The 16,843-nt window shown below is 43.6% G+C and overlaps 1 protein-coding gene across 1 annotated transcript in view; it reads right to left on the reverse strand.

Moving 5' to 3' along the window:
• LOC126183546 (uncharacterized) overlaps window positions 1–16,843 on the reverse strand; it is a 905,020-nt gene that overhangs the window by 516,753 nt on the left and 371,424 nt on the right. The window lies entirely within an intron of this gene.

Consider the following 16,843-nt stretch of genomic DNA (forward strand, 5'->3'; position numbering starts at 1 on the left):
ATTTTTGTATAGAAGTACTGAACAATATCACGAAGATCAATAGGGTGCTGCGACAAATGCGTTGATTGTCTCCTAGACGATAAACTAAACCAAGTAATTTCAAAGAAACCACGCATCCGGACCAACAACAACAGTTATTGAGAGATTAATATTTACCCTAAGTCCGACAACTCGTGCCAGAAAAGCCGCAAGGAAAAAGGAACCAATTCCGTTCGACATGCCTAACTGCTGCTAAGCCACTATACTAAGTGTATCGGGACGTATTGATAACTGATTATCTCCAATATACGGCCAGCTCCCACTCTGTAGCCTGGGGTACGACCAGGCATTAACAACGAGCGCCCTCTCTATCAGGTTTCGCGGTGAAGCCGCTGTGACGCACCCTTTGATCATTTACATTTCCCCGGAGTTGTGATGTGTAATACTGATGCAACTGACGAGTTCTGCTTAAAGCGAATTCCGTGTCCATCATTATATTCCGCGACATCGATGTCTATCAAACTATCTTACCTGAGAGTACTCTGTCTACCGGCACCATTTCCACCCAGTACTAATCCGCCTGAACAACGACGGATGAATATGTCAAGTTCTCATTTAGGAAAATATGCAAAATTCAGGGATAGCTGCAGTGTGTCGACGATGTGTGTAGGAACTGAGAGCGGTCCCGCAACGTATAAGGGTCGATAAGAAAACGTTTCTGTTTAAGGGTGTTGCTGCAGCGTATATGCAACGTAGCGCGACTCCGATGCGGGTATACAAGCACCGACATGTACACAAGGAATTAGCGTGGCGTTCTTTCTGACATTTGTGCAGTAAATGCGGAAATGAGAACCATGGCTACGTTATTACCAAATGCTACCAAACAGAACCGACATTCTGTTATTCTTTTCTTGGCTGCCGAAGGACAAACACCGATAGACATCCATAGAAGAATGAAGAACGTATATGGGTCAGCATGTCTGCCGAATACCACCCTTTTGGAATTGTGCCCCAAGTTCCCAAGGGGCGCTGCTGCTTCCTGACAGCGCACATCCCCATATCGCAAATGTAATGCATATGTTATGCCAACTTAAGTGGGCGACGCTTGAGCACACTTCCTGATCACACCACATGTGGTTACTACTCTCCCAGTCCCTTAAAATAAGGCATCGAAGGGTTCGACGATTAGTGTCGGACAAGGATGTGCACCAGGCAGTTACGGACTTCTTCACGCGCAGGACCGGTGTTTTACCAAACGGTTATCTCCAATTTGGTGCGTCGGTGAGATCACTGACTCGATGCTCATGGCGACTTTACCTGATTGGCATACCGATTTTGGAATTTACGGCCTTCGAACGGAGACTTTCTGATCGCCCCATATAAATAACAGAGACGTCATCGTCATTATAAGCTGTTCAGCTATTGGCATGTTCTTGACACTATTTCTATTTCAAATGGCTCTAAGCACTATGGGGCTTAACATCTGAGGTCATCAATCCCCTAGACTTAGAACTACTTAAATCTAACTAACCTAAGGACATCACACACAGCCATGCCCGAGGCAGGATTCAAACCTGCGACAGTAGCAGCAGCGCGGTTCCGGACTAAAGCGCGTAGGACCACACGGCCACAGCGGCCGGCCCATTGCTATCTCCATTTGATCCTGTTCCAGGCCATCTGCTTATTAATCTGGTATCTTCCTCTTTCCACTTTATCCAGTATTTTTTTCCTTCCACTGCACCTTCGATAGCCGTTGTTAGAATCAGTTTTCCTCACAGTCTTTATCCAACCCAGGTAGTTTTCCTTATCTTATCGAGGTTTAGGAGAGTTATTTGTATCTTTAGTCTTATGTTATCATATGCGATGTTCTCCACAGATCAAGTAAATGCAGAAAACTAACATTACTGTAAATTCTCGTTGTCATTGTTCTCACTGTAAGATGAGATGCTTGTTGTAAATTGTGTAACTGCACCCCAATTTACAGATTGCATTTTTTTCTTCCTCCTGTCTGCCCTTCCCTCCCTTTTTTTCCTGCTCATCGCATTAGTCGACTTACGCACTTTTCTCCATGCACGATTGTAATCTTAGCCAGTATTCACTTCCTGTACTGTTTTGATATACAGGGTGTCCGAGAAATGTTGCGACAAACTTCGAGTGGTTGTAGATTGTGTCATGCGGAACAAAGCGAGGTTAAGAACCCTGTGTGGTAACATCAACCGACGACGCTACAGAACGTCGAAGTTGTAAACGTCGGCTCCAGACATTAGGTCATTGCTCCCGCAGCAAACGTGACTTTATACGCTGACGGAATGTAGGCGGAACGTCTCGCATGTTATCTGTTATTCAATGACAGCGACTGATTGCTACGATCGCCAGTGGAGAAAATAGATATAGCTGCTCCGTAGAAAGACCTTGTCCCCTACGAATGAGATGCTCTCTTTTCTCAGTTGATGATGGTTTTGGACACAGGTTTCCATATGGAGATTATTTTTCTTCTGGAACCCTCTAAAATCTCCAGTGTTTTTCGCTATACAGCACAAAAATAAACTGTAGACGGAAACCTGTGTCCGAAACCATCATCCACCGGGACAACAGAGCATCACATTCATAGGAGATTGGGGCCTTTCTACGCAGCACCTAGCTCCATCTTCTCTACTGGCGATCGTGGCAATCAGTCGTGATCACAGAATAACAAACAACATTGCGTGACGTTCCGCCTATGGTCTGACAGTTTACAATGTCACGTTTGCTGCCAAAGGGGTGGCCTACTGGCAGGCGCTGGCGCTTATAGCTTCTAGGCTCTGGAGTGTCACTGGATAACGTTTCTGGACACAGGTTCCTATCCTTGATATGCTCCTCAAGACACACTCTACAACTTCTCGAAGTTTCTGGGACATTCTGCATGTATTTCTATACTTTAAGTCTTTGAATACAATGTAGAATAAGGTTTATTTGCACCTAAATGCTTAGTGTGTTTTGCAATATCATTATGGCAGTTTATCAGTTTATGTTTAGTTTACAATCTTGAACTAATATCTGTGTAAGTTGTGTAGTACAACATATTTAGGTCAGTCTTCAGGAGGTTTAGGGATTTGTAGTCGTATCTTTAGAGCCCAAAACGTTCAGTATATCATAACAAAGTATTTATTGTTTTATACTCATCTTAAATTTGAGCACTCCAGTTTGTTTTTCGTATGGATGTATAAATCTTTAAATTGTCACATATATATGGAAATGAAAGTCTTTGTATAGCTAGAAGCTCTCGCTGGTGTTGAGATCGGCTGTCTATGCCGTCTCAAGTTGTCTGATGTTGGCCTAGAAAGCAGAAAGCTGATTCACAAGAAAATATAAAATTAATGCTACTGTCGACCACTGATACTGTGTGTTGCCGTTTTTAATACTTTATCTTTCCATAACGTCTGTCGCAGGATTACATCTCTATCATAGGCTGGATTTTATTTTAAATTAAGGTTATATAGATGGTCTGAGTGTACGACTTTCTAATCAGTCTGTGGCACTGTCTTCAGTAATTGCAAGCTACATTTCCGAATCGTACACACATTACACAATTTTTCACGATTGAAAGACTAGGAGATTCACCAGTAGGCATTGCTGCATGTATATTGGGCTGACAAATATTAATTTGAAACGGACAGACCGCTCGACACATGTACGAATATGTATGAAGATTCACCGTCGGCAGCCGTTCAAGGACGTGCATAAGTATACAGCGTCGCCAAAGTGTAATTTTCTGTGGAAGCAGACATTATGTGGGGCACACACTTACCCCTCATATCCAGCAAGAACATATTATTGAGGTACACCCATCCACAAGCACGAGAGATATTGCCAATAGAGTAATGACTGCCAGACAGATGAAGCCATATTAGTCTAGAGCGGCCTTTTGAAACGTAAGAGCTAACATATGCGTGCACATATGATACTCTGCGTTCTATGCATTCACATGAATAATTCTCTTACAGTGTGTGGGAGGGTACTGCTATTGCATCGTGCATCTTATTTCTTCGTTCGAACTGCTACACGTAAGGTTTCTTCCTGAAAGGGGATATGGCGAATTGCTGGTGGATGTTCATACATCTATGCGAAAACGCATGTCACCATCGTTGTTGTGCCGGCCGAAGTGGCCGCGCGGTTCTGACGCTGCAGTCTGGAACCGCGAGACCGCTACGGTCGCAGGTTCGAATCCTGCCTCGGGCATGGATGTGTGTGATGTCCTTAGGTTAGTTAGGTTTAACTAGTTCAAAGTTCTAGGGGACTAATGACCTCAGCAGTTGAGTCCCATAGTGCTCAGAGCCATTTGAACCATCGTTGTTGTGCACCTGCGCTGTTTTCCGAACAAATATCGAATTAGTTTGGACGACACGTATCCCCATCGCTGCACTGGTCCAAATGGCCCACTACCTCTGCCATCACGGTCACTCGATAGTCTTTTTTGGATTTCTTGTTGTAGGATTTAATGATATTATCGTCAAAGCTTAGGCAGATGTCAGGATGTGTCACGGGTGGTGGCTGAATAGCTCAGTCGGCGAGAACGCTGCCCACGGCAGGCGAGGTACCGGGTTCGAGTCCCGATCCCACACAAAGTTTTAATCTTATAAGAAGGTTCAGAAAGCGCACAGTCGAAGGAGTCATTCTGCCAGGCAAAGAGTTGTTCTTAAATTTTAATGTTATATGGCACCAGTGCCCTGAAAGAGCCAGGATTGCTTTTAGCTACATATTATCGACTTTTAAAAAACATCAGGAAAGCAACTTGACGTAAACCAGCTAGTGACTGTATTTAGAGGATTTTGTATTGAATAAGAAAAGGCAAACGTAGATGAGATTTTTCCCGCTGTCCGTTCTACTGACAGTGAAGTTTTTTATGCAGAAGTATAAAGAAATCCTTCTCGTTACTCATAAAATATGAGTAAGCGTACTAGCTGTAATTCCCTCGTTGCTGAGAGAAAGTTTAGGCCTAACAAAGAAATTCGCGACGAATGGAGCTGTGGCTCACATCGATTCATCTTCCTCGACAAGTCTCGTTACATTACTGCAGTTCGGAAGTTCAGGTAGCAGAAATCTTAAAACTCTGCAGATTACAAACTGCGAGTTCGTGATTGGCAGCAGTAATAAAGACTATAAAATGAGAAGCGAACTTCTGGGCTTCAGGTGCAGTTTGGAGCATTTCTTCTCCGCGCGGTGACAAAAACTACAAAGAAAGATCTGTTAATAAAAGAGGGGAGGCTGCAAACAAACTTTGAAAGTTACATTATACTGGTAGCAGGGTGCGAATTAAGTAAAAGAATTCCGAATGTTCGGTGCAGAAGTTGTTTCCACCCGCACTGAGATGCAAAAAGTGGCCACTGCGGATACTCTCGTCCGGAGCCACTGCGATTAAACAGCAGCCATTAACGGGCCTGTGCTCACATTAACATCGATGCGCCCAGATTCTAGTCCGCCACTGATTGCTTAAATGGGGACATTTACCGTGAGTCGGGCCAGCTGTGACGTCAGCACGCTCTCGAATGCCGTCGCTGGATGTCGGTCATTCGAAGGTAAAACACAGCTCTTGCTTTGAAAATGGTGCGCACACACACAGAAAGAATTACGCTTGAAAAGGCTTCTCATTTCCTACATAAAGTGCTTGCTGTCACCTGTAAATTAGAGCACTTCATCAAGACACATGGGCGTTCTGATAGATTTGATATACGTACATACAGGAGGAGCCAAAATTTTTCACCTCATGGAACGTTTTATTCCTTGAAGACATTTGTTTTGTCTTGCCGCCCAAACAAACAGCGATGAACAGTTCATGTAAGAGAGTCCAATGCTTTTTTTCACCTTCATCAATCACGGACATACAGATATCAACTTTATTCTTCAAATAGAGTCGTGGAATTTTTATGACAGAATAATGTATCTGTATAAAAAAAATCTGTGATGTAACTTTCTTCTTAGTATTATAAGAAATTGAGGATTAAAAATAAGTAATCTTCATGTGAAATGGATCAACAAGTTTCATGTAATTATTAAAGATGGTCGTCCCAAATTACGACTGTATAAAATAATTTTAATTTATTGCGATCGCAATTTCCAGTCTTTTCTTCGCTAAATTTAAAATAAAAAATATGCACGCAGGCAAGCGGAACCAGATGAACATGAGGAATATGTTATTGTAGTGGTTTTCTTGTGGTTTTGTGTTTGTTCGTGCACAGTATGACTGAGAGGCCGTCCGTACTCGTTTGATTTTTGGATTAGCGAGGGTATTTATGCTGGTATCCATAGCTGCATTTGATATTTCCTGAAGACGAGTAATATTTGAATTGCAGTCGCAATAATTAAAAATTAAGTAAGTTGAAATGACCAACTTAAATAAAAATACATTGAATATGGGTATTTTGTGCTGCTTTTGAGCCGTTTGAATGACGCGCCTCCTGGAACTGGAAATTTACGTCAATCTCCACGGAAACTAGCGCCATCGAGATAACGCAGTACGTGATGCTTACACTGCTCTCTGTGGAGAGTGGAGAGGGAAGTAAATTGCTATGCACATAACTGCGAGCTCCAGTGCGTGATTATTACGTAGATCTACACAGATAAGAAAAGAATGGTTTGGTGGCAGAAGAGAGCCAGTGCTTTCTGGATTCAAGTCTTCGGTTAGGCAATGTATTCTACATAACTAACTGTTGGGTATTGATTTGTATTTACCGAATAAAACTGCGGTCTCATTTCCGTACATCCCATTATTGAAGCAAATACTTTGGCTACAAAAGCAGAGGAAATTCAAACTTCCGTGTACTGAATTATGATAGTGTTTTCTGAAACGTCCATATGATTTCAACACTGGCACTAACTAAATGTAGAAGTTGATAAAACAGGGAATTATTTTTGTACTATGAAATTCTGTACGTTGTCATTTGAAATATTTCCGACCAGTTTCAATAAAGTTAGCATATTTTAAATAACCAGTCATGCCTCTGTTTTGTTCATTTGGCTGATTTGTTTTCTAGCAACGACACGCAACGAATTATACGTCGTAATTTATTAGTGACACCCGATCTGTAGCGGTAATCGCGGTATAATTCCGCGGTTTTATAGCTAACGGGTGCCTGAGAGCTTTCATAAATAACAATAACATCGACACTGGCGTAACCACAGGAATTTTTTTTTAACTGCACCCCTCGCCAAACAATTAGCACTTGGGTGCATCATTTCTCTGCGTCAAATTTTCTTGGATGTGTACTAAGTGAACGTGGTACGCTTTTTGTTTTATTTACAAACAAAAGCTGAACAGTGAAGTTGGCTTGTAAATTTGAGAAAAAACTGAGTAATGGTAAAACCAAGTCTCTGATTCTGACGCATAGAGTGTGTAGAAATAGATGTTTCTCAAAAATTAAAACCCCAGCCTACAGAGAGAGATGTTTGATTTTAGGTCACCCTCTATGTATGTTTGTAATCAGTTCTCTGACGTATCATTTCGTCCTGGGGTTAATTTTAACAGGCTTCACGTGAGAGCGTATACAAAGTTACACACGCAGAAGTGTTTCACGTCCATCCCAGTCGCTAGGTAAGTGATCCCCGAAGAAAGATTCTAGGGCTCTGATAGTCGTGCGAAACCCCATTTCAATTTTTCAGGAAAATACTCCTGTAGAAAAAGAAACCTTACTGAAACAATGATCTGAAACGAATGAGACTTTAGTCACATATTATACAGAGTGGACAAGGAACATGTTCGTGATCGCAATATAAATAATTTCTTCTAGGGAGGGGACGGGGGTGTCATTTAATTAAATAAGAAAGGTTAAGCGAATCTTCGCCGTACCTACTTGTCCTGCAGTTGCTAGTTACGCAAACTCAACAACAAACGTGCGCTAGAGATAGGAACGAAAGTTAGTACACCATCCTGTCTTCATATCACTTAAAAAATAACCTGCAACATAGCAGAGTTACATGGGACTGGGCCAAAAAGTGAAATGAGTAGCACGGAAAGTGAGTGGAAGACTCAGATTTGGAAAAGGTGAAATTCGTCCGATAAGAAATCGCATCCAAGCTCCAGTAGAATCTGTTCTTATGTGTTCCTTTCGTGTTTCGGACACGTACTTTGTGAACTTGGCCTGAAAAAACACGTTGAAGGAATTTAGACACAGATCAATATGGCCCTATACAAGTGAAACAGACACACTCAGGTAACTTTATGAGTACCTTTGAAAGAAAGGCTACGATGTTCTCGTGATACCATCTAGGGAAATTACGAGAGTCGATATTCGTTTAACTCTGTGTAACAAATCCACTGTCTCCTTCATCATCGTCATCATCATCATCATCATCATAATCATCATCATTGTCATCATCATGATCAGCCATTTGCCAACCTCTGTTGAATGAAGGTTATTCCTAACTTCTTTGTGCTTTCAGTCTTCAACGGCACGCATCATATTCCTTTTGTGTATTTTACTGTGTCATCGGCCTATTTTAAATGTGAAATTTTTGATTGGGATTTACTGTGACTGTTACTGATAGCGAATGGAACAACAAATTAACTGTTGCCAGTCAGTGTTTATTTATTCCACAACGTGTTTCGAAGGTTAGAACTCCATCATCAGGTGGATTTATGTGTATTAATATAGCGTGTGTGTGTGTTGTGTTACGACTTACGAGAAACCTGTGGCAATATCTCCTGTGATCACAAGCTCCTTTCCATATTACGTTACATCGCATACACCATCACACTTTGTAAACATTGAGGTAACAAAGATGGCCTAGTTGCAGTTAGCCCAGCGTTTCTGTCTTTTCTTATTTCTTGGTCCGTCAACTGGTCCGTCAACCGTTAATTCGCCTGACTACCTGTCGTGTCCATCTAAATTTCCTTTCCATTATAGTTATGTCTTCGACTTCAATCTGTTTTTCCCCTGACACATTTTTTTTTTTTCTGTTTCGCGCTGTAACGTTCAACATGCATCTCTCCAATATTCACTGTGCAAAGCAAACCTCGTGTTGGTACATGGAAGGAAATGGTTCGTTCGTGCGCATCTCTGTTTTGACGGCGTTTCCAGTTTTCCATTGTTATTGAAGCGCCTGCGCGCGCACACCGGAACTTCGTTGTGCACCTACGAACACTCTGCTCCAACCTGCGCAGTTCTGCGCTGCTCAAGGCGCTTCTTCGCTACTGTGCGCCGAGCGTTTGCGCGCGGCTCGGCGTAGCGCAGTGCGTCGGGTCTGGTGGGAGCGCTGCTTCACGTTTCGAAATGCTTTCGTAGAGAAATTCCCTGTCTTACTGTCTTAGGTCCAAACTGAAGATAAACACCAGCTGATCACTTTCCTTTTTTGGAACTTCAGAAGTTGAAAACTGTATTTAGTTTACGAAAAAGCACACAAGATCACCATCATTCCTGTGAACAACCGGATGAACAGGAAAAGAAATATTATGTGCTATATATGTAACAAGGGCCCGGGAGTAGACAACATTCCATTAAAACTACTGACAGCCTTGGGAGAGCCAGTCCTGACAAAACTCTACCATCTGGTGAGCAAGATGTATGAGAAAGGTGAAATTCCCTTAGACTTCAAGAAGAATATAATAATTCCAATCCCAAAGAAAGCAGGTGTTGACAGATGTGAAAATTACCGAACTATCAGTTTAATAAGTCACAGCTGCAAAATACTAACGCGAATTCCTTACAAAAAATGGTTCAAATGGCTCTGAGCACTATGGGACTCAACTTCTGAGGTCATCAGTCCCCTAGACTTAGAACTACTTAAACCTAAGGACATCACAAACAACCATGCTCGAGGCAGGATTCGAACCTGCGACCGTAGCATCAGCGCGGTTCCGGACTGGAGCGCCTAGAACCGCTCGGCCACCACGGCCGGCCGAATTCCTTACAGACGAATGGAAAAACTGGTAGAAGCCAAACACGGGGAAGATCAGTTTGGATTCCGTAGAAATGTTGAAACACGTGAGGCAATACTGACCCTACGACTTATCTTAGAAGAAAGATTAAGGAAAGGCAAACCTACGTTTCTAGCATTTGTAGACTTAGAAAAAGCTTTTGACAATGTTGACTGGAATACTCTCTTTCAAATTCTGAAGGTGGCAGGGGTAAAATACAGGGAGCGAAAGACTATTTACAATTTGTACAGAAAGCAGGTGGCAGTTATAAGAGTCGAGGGGCATGAAAGGGAAGGAAGTGAGAGAGGGGTGTAGCCTCTCTCCGATGCTATTCAATCTGTATATTGAGCAAGCAGTAAAGGAAACAAAAGAAAAGTTCGGAGTAGGTATCAAAATCCATGGAGAAGAAATAAAAACTTTGAGGTTCGCCGATGACATTGTAATTCTGTCAGAGACAGCAAAGGACTTGGAAGAGCAGTTGAACGGAATGGACGGTGTCTTGAAAGGAGGATATAAGATGAACATCAACAAAAGCAAAACGAGAATAATGGAATGTAGTCGAATTAAGTCGGGTGATGCTGAGGGAATTAGATTAGGAAATGAGACACTTAAAGTAGTAAAGGAGTTTTGCTATTTGGGTAGCAAAATAACTGATGATGGTCGAAGTAGAGAGGATATAAAATGTAGACTGGCAATGGCAATGAAAGCGTTTCTGAAGAAGATAAATTTGTTAACATCGAGTATTGACTTAAACGTCAGGAAGTCGTTTCTGAAAGTATTTGTATGGAGTGTAGCCATGTATGGAAGTGAAACATGGGCGATCAATAGTTTGGATAAGAAGAGAATAGAAGCTTTCGAAATGTGGTGCTATAGAAGAATGCTGAAGATTAGATGGGTAGATCACATAACTAATGAGGAGGTATTGAATAGAATTGGGGAGAAGAGGAGTTTGTGGCCCAACTTGGCCAGAGGAAGGGATCGGTTGGTAGGACATGTTCTGAGGCGTCAAGGGATCACCAATTTAGTACTGGAGGTCAGCGTGGAGGGTAAAAATCGTAGAGGGAGACCAAGAGATGAATACACTAAGCAGATTCAGAAGGATGTAGGCTGCAGTAGGTACTGGGAGACGAAGAAGCTTGCACAGGATAGGGTAGCATGGAGAGCTGCATCAAACCAGTCTCAGGACTGAGGACCATAACAACACATATATGTAACCTAAGCTAATGGCCTCGCCACAGTGGTAACACGCGTTCCCGTCAAATTACCGAAGTTAAGTGCTGTCGGACTTGTCTAGCACTTGAATGGATCGCTTTCCGGGTCTGCGTAGTGCTCTTGGCAAGTGGGGTGCCCACAGCGTCTGTGAGGACCGTTGAGGAGCTACTTGACTGAGAAGTAGAGGTACCGGTCACGAAAATTGACAACAATAGGGAGAGCAGTGTGCTGACCACATGCTCCTCCGTATCTGGTGACACCTACAGCCTGAGGATGACACGGCGGCCGGTCGGTACCACTGGGCCTTCAAGGCTTGTGTGGAAGGTGTTTATTTGTTTTCATATGTAACATAAAGAAGGAAGAAAATGACTATAATGACTACCTAACAACCATCTAGGTATATGCCTATTGTATTTGAGTGAACACAACGAAAATGTAAGTCATTCTGTCGTGGAAGAAATTTGAGGTCTTCTTGCGATGGACATGAGTTCAGCATTTTACCCATCGCAAAACATCACTAGCTGCTTTGCATACTTTCGAAAAGTGTGACTATGTTTACGGCAGATTTTTTGAATTGGTAAAACGCAACGCACTAACAGTAGAAACTCAGGTCTCGTCTTGAGCTAGATACATATTTTTATTCACTAATAATATTTCATTGAATTTCATCGCTGCATCGGTCTTATTGTGAATTATACACACATCAAAAAAAGTTTTGCATCACCCCGGTTCCCAGAACTCCTGAAGATAGGCATTGACTGTGGATATTGTATTACAGACACAGTCCATTTGAGTGCTCAGAGATGTCACTAAACCCGCCCAAAGATGTAAACAACCATGCGTGAGCAGTGCCTATTAGACGGAGGGGTCCGACAGCCGATCAGTTCCAGTCATTCCACCAAGAAGGAGGTACACAGCTCGTGTTTGTAGTTCAACCATGCCTAGACGGTCAATACCGCGATTCGATCGTGTCCGAATTGTTACTTTGTGCCAGGAAGGGCTTTCAACATGGGAAGTGTCCAGGCGTCTCGGAGTGAAGCAAAGCGATGTTGTTCCGACATGGAGGAGATACAGAGAGACACGGATTGTTGACGATATGTCTCACTCAGGCCGCCCAAGGGTTATACTGCAGTGGATGACTGCTACCTACGGATTATTGCGCGGAGGAACCCTGACAGCAATGCCACCATGCCGAATAATGCTTTTCGTGCAGCCACAGGACGTCATGTTACGACTCAAACTGTGGGCAGTAGTCTGCATGATGTGAAACTTCACTCCTGACGCCCATGCCGAGGTTCATCTTTGCAACCACGACACCATGCAGTGCGGTACACATGGGCCCAACAACATGCCGAATGGACCACTCAGGATTAGCATCACGTTCTCTTCACTGACGAGTGTCGCATATGCCTTCAACCAGACAATTAGTGGAGACGTGTTTAGAAGCAACCTGGTCAGGCTGAACGCCTTAGACACACTGTCCACCGAATGCGGCAAGGTAGAGGTTCCCTGCTGTTTTAGGGTGGCATTATGTGGGACCGACGTACGCCGCTGGTGGTCATGGAAGCCGCTGTAACGGCTATACGATACGTGAATGCCATTCTCCGACCGATAGTGCAACCATATCGTCTTCATGGACGACAATTCGCACCCCCATCGTGCACATCTCGTGAATGACTTCCTTCAGGATAACGACATCGCTTGACTAGAGTGACCAGCTTGTTCTCCAGACATGAACCCTATCGGACATGCCCGGGAGAGATTGATAAGGGCTGTTTATGGACGACGTGACCCACCAACCACTCTGAGGGATCTACGCCGAATCGCCGTTGAGAAGTGGGATAATCTGGACCAATAGTGCCCTGATGAACTTGTGGATTTTGTGCCATGACAAATACAGGCATGCATCAATGCAAGAGGACGTGCTACTTTGTATTGGAGGTACCGGTGTGTACAACAATCTGGATCACCACCACTGAAGGTTTCGCTTTAGGGCGGTACAACATGCAATGTGTGGTTTTCAAGAGCAACAAAAATGGCGGAAATGATGTTTAAAAAATGGTTCAAATGGCTCTGAGCACTATGGGACTCAACATCTGTGGTCATAAGTCCCCTAGAACTTAGAACTACTTAAACCTAACTAACCTAAGGACATCACACACATCCATGCCCGAGGCAGGATTCGAACCTGCGACCGTAGCGGTCGCGCGGTTCCGGACTAAGCGCCTAGAACCGCTAGACCACCGCGGCCGGCGAAATGATGTTTATGTTGATCTCCATTCTAATTTTCTGTACAGGTTCCGGAACTCTCGGAACCGAGAAGATGAAAAACCTTTTTTGTTGTGTGTATGAACTGAAGGAAATGGTGATTCGTTTAGAGCAAATCAACTTGTTATTACATCCAAATACTCCCCCTCCCCTTCTTTCCTTCTTTTTTTCCAAACGTTTTGGAACACCTCATTTGTAACTGTAAATATTGAGTGACAAAGAAGAAAAGGAGAAAGGAAAAAGAAATTTGGGTCTTGTCGCTGTTTTTAGTCTGTTGTAGCATCATGGAACACACTTTTTGGAGTCGTATTAAAACATTTATAGAGAGCTAAAATCGCCTCAGTAGAAATTAGCATGAATTTGCCAGCAGAGTTATTCTGATACTCAGCACCCAGGCTAATGGCGTGTTTCATACAAATCGAGGTGGTGCAGGGTGTCAACACTGGCTTCCCATTCGAGAGAACCGTGTTTCAGATTCCAGTCCGGTTATCCATATTTAGGTTTCCCTGAATCGCTTGTGGCCAGTGCCGGGCTGATTCCTGGGAACGTTACCGTGGACCGCCTTCCCCAATCCGAGCTCGTGTTTCGACTCTTATGACTTCGATGGATAGCGCTGGAAGCGTCGCGAGGCTGTTCCCCTATGATGCTGGTGCGTACAGGTAAATTTCAACGGCAGAAATTTCAAGCGAAACACGGTTGGTCCCCCAGAGGATCAACTGCGTTGCAGGGACTGCCAGCTGACCTTCAACGTATACAGATAAATTCATACTCTGCAGACTACTGAAGTGTCCTGCAGAGACCACTTGCTATTGTACCAGTTATTAGGGCTTCTTCCAGTTCCATTCTCGTATAAAGAACAGGAAGAATGATTGTTTCGGCACCTCTGTGCGTACTCTAATTAGTCTAATCTTGACCCATCGATGCCTACGGGAGCCGTACATAGAGAGTTGGAGTATATTCCTAGATGCATCATTTACAGCTGGATCTTGAAACTTACTAAGCAGGCTTTCACGGGATTGTTTGTGTCTACCTTCATGCGTCTGCCAGTTCGGTTTCTTCAACATCTCAGTGACACTCATCTACAGATCAAACAAACCTGTGACCATTCGTGCTAACCTTCTCTGTATACGTTCAATATCCCCTGTTAGTCTTACCTGATGCGATTCCCACACACTTCAGCAATATTCTTAGATAGGTTGCATGAGTATTTCGTAGGCAACCTCCATTGTAGACTGACTGCGTTTCCATAAGACTGTACAAATGATGCGAAGATTGCCACCTGCTTTACCTACAACTGTCTGTGAGATGGTGCCATTTCATATCCCAACAAACTGTTACACGCAGATATTTGTGTGACTTGACAGATGTGTTGACAAATGTAGCGTATTACTAGCAGGAAAGAGCCATTACTGTTAGACTAGACGATTGGTGATCAATCACTGGAAACAATAATCCGCAAACTATGCAGGAGTATCCGGCGGGGAAGAATCCTAAGGGTGCATAATTCATTTAAGAAGTAAGTCGCTTACAAATCATTCGTCACAACGAGTCTTCAGTACTGTTCGTCAGTCTGCTAGCCTTAATAAGCAGGATTGATGGAGGAGAGGGAAAAGATCCCAAGTAGAGTAGTGCATTTCGTCACTGTTCTGTTCGGTAATATTAGAGGGACATGGAACCGCTCAATAAACTCCAGCGGCAGACGGTACATGAGAGGCGTTTTGGCTCACAGATACGTTTACTCCTACCAAGAGTCAGCAACGTATTACTTCCTCTCATACACCTACTGCAAACTGATCACAACGGGAAAATAAAATCAGAGAAAATCTGGCTTACCAACAAATGTTCTTCCCACGCACGATTCATGGATGGCACAGGAAAGGAGGAATGTCATCGTAAGCTACATCTACATACGTACTCTGGTAGCAAATGCATATTGCATGGCGGTGGGTACTTTGTGCTATTTCTAATCATTCCCTTCCCTATTCGACTCGCAAATGGAGCGAGGGAAAAAGGATATCCAGTATTCATGTGTACGAGCGCTAATCTCCCTTGTTTCGTAGCCACGGTCGTTGCACGCCTTACGGTCACTGCGCGCAATGAACGTTGGGAGAAGTGGTATCGTCGTGCAGTCTGTCGCAAATGTTGTTTCTCTAGACTTACTGAAAAGCGTTGCCTCTGGCCTCCAACAATTCCCATCTAAGCTCACGAAGCATTCCCATAACACTGTCGCATTGACAGAACCGACCCTTAACAAATCTAGGGGCGCTGCTTTGAGTTGCGTGGATGTCATTTTTTAATCCCATCTGATGGGGATCCCCGTGAAGGCATCCAGATTTAGGTTTCCCGTGATCATTTAAGACAAATACCGTGATGGGTTCTGCTGTTTCCTCTGGAAGATACTGAGCACAGTCTTATAGAGAACAGCGCCGACCACTGCCAAGTACTCAAGTGCAACTGAGTTAAGGGTGGCCTCCAACAGAGGGTGCTGAATGCAAGACCAACTTCACGCTTCCATCGTACGTCACTCAAATAATTCGGAAATGGACATCCATCCGCAAAATGTGGATATAAGCCGACAAACGGCTCTACTGAGACAATATCAACGCAATATCGGCAGTATCTTAATACAGCATCAGGACCGCGCCAAAAAGAGCCGAACTGGACGCTTCAGGTGATCTTACTTATCGCTTGCTGGATCCAGGACTATGCCACTGTTAAAGACAGATTAGTGTAAGAGATCTCTGTACTTTTGCCACACACAATCATCATAATACAGTTAAGTATCTGTAAGGTTTCTCTGATTAAATTATTGTAATTTATTGTTAATCTGTGTTGCTATCATTTTGCCATAGCTGTTGCGTGACCCTGTTTGACCCTCTGACGAGGCTGTATAGCTTCTGTGTACAAGCACCCCACCTCATAACAGCAACTACTTTCGTTTGGGGGTGGGGATCTCTTCTTACCACATGTTTAACACCAAAAGCATCTGATGGATGCAACATGAAAGCAAGCGCGTGGCAGATTCCTCTTCCTACCCCGCACGAATTCGAGCTTGTGATCCGTCTCTACATCGTCATAGCCTGACCGTTAAACCCTAGTCTTCGGTCTGTGCTTCCTCCTTTCCTTCGAACAGTACTGAAGAATGGGTCGCACACGCGTTCTGTACTCCCCATCTTTTATAGGTGCAGTACACTGTCCCATAACCCTCCCAACCAACAGTAGCCAGCCATTCGCCTTCCCAACAATTAGCGTTGTGTGCTCGTTCCTGTTCATGGCGTTTCGTAACTTTACGCCTACATCATTAATGGACGTGAATGAGTCAAGTAGCACACCATTACTACTGTATTCGAACATTACAGGAGGCGCAGGGATTACAACACTGGATTAGCATTCGGGATAACCGAGGTACAAAATTCCGTCCGGCCATCAAGATTTATGTATGTTTCCCGGCGATGATCTGAATCACAAGCTGCGACATCGTCGCGAAAAAACACA

This window comes from Schistocerca cancellata, chromosome 4 (assembly GCF_023864275.1).
Source record: "Schistocerca cancellata isolate TAMUIC-IGC-003103 chromosome 4, iqSchCanc2.1, whole genome shotgun sequence".
In the NCBI taxonomy this organism is placed as follows: Eukaryota; Metazoa; Arthropoda; class Insecta; order Orthoptera; family Acrididae; genus Schistocerca; species Schistocerca cancellata.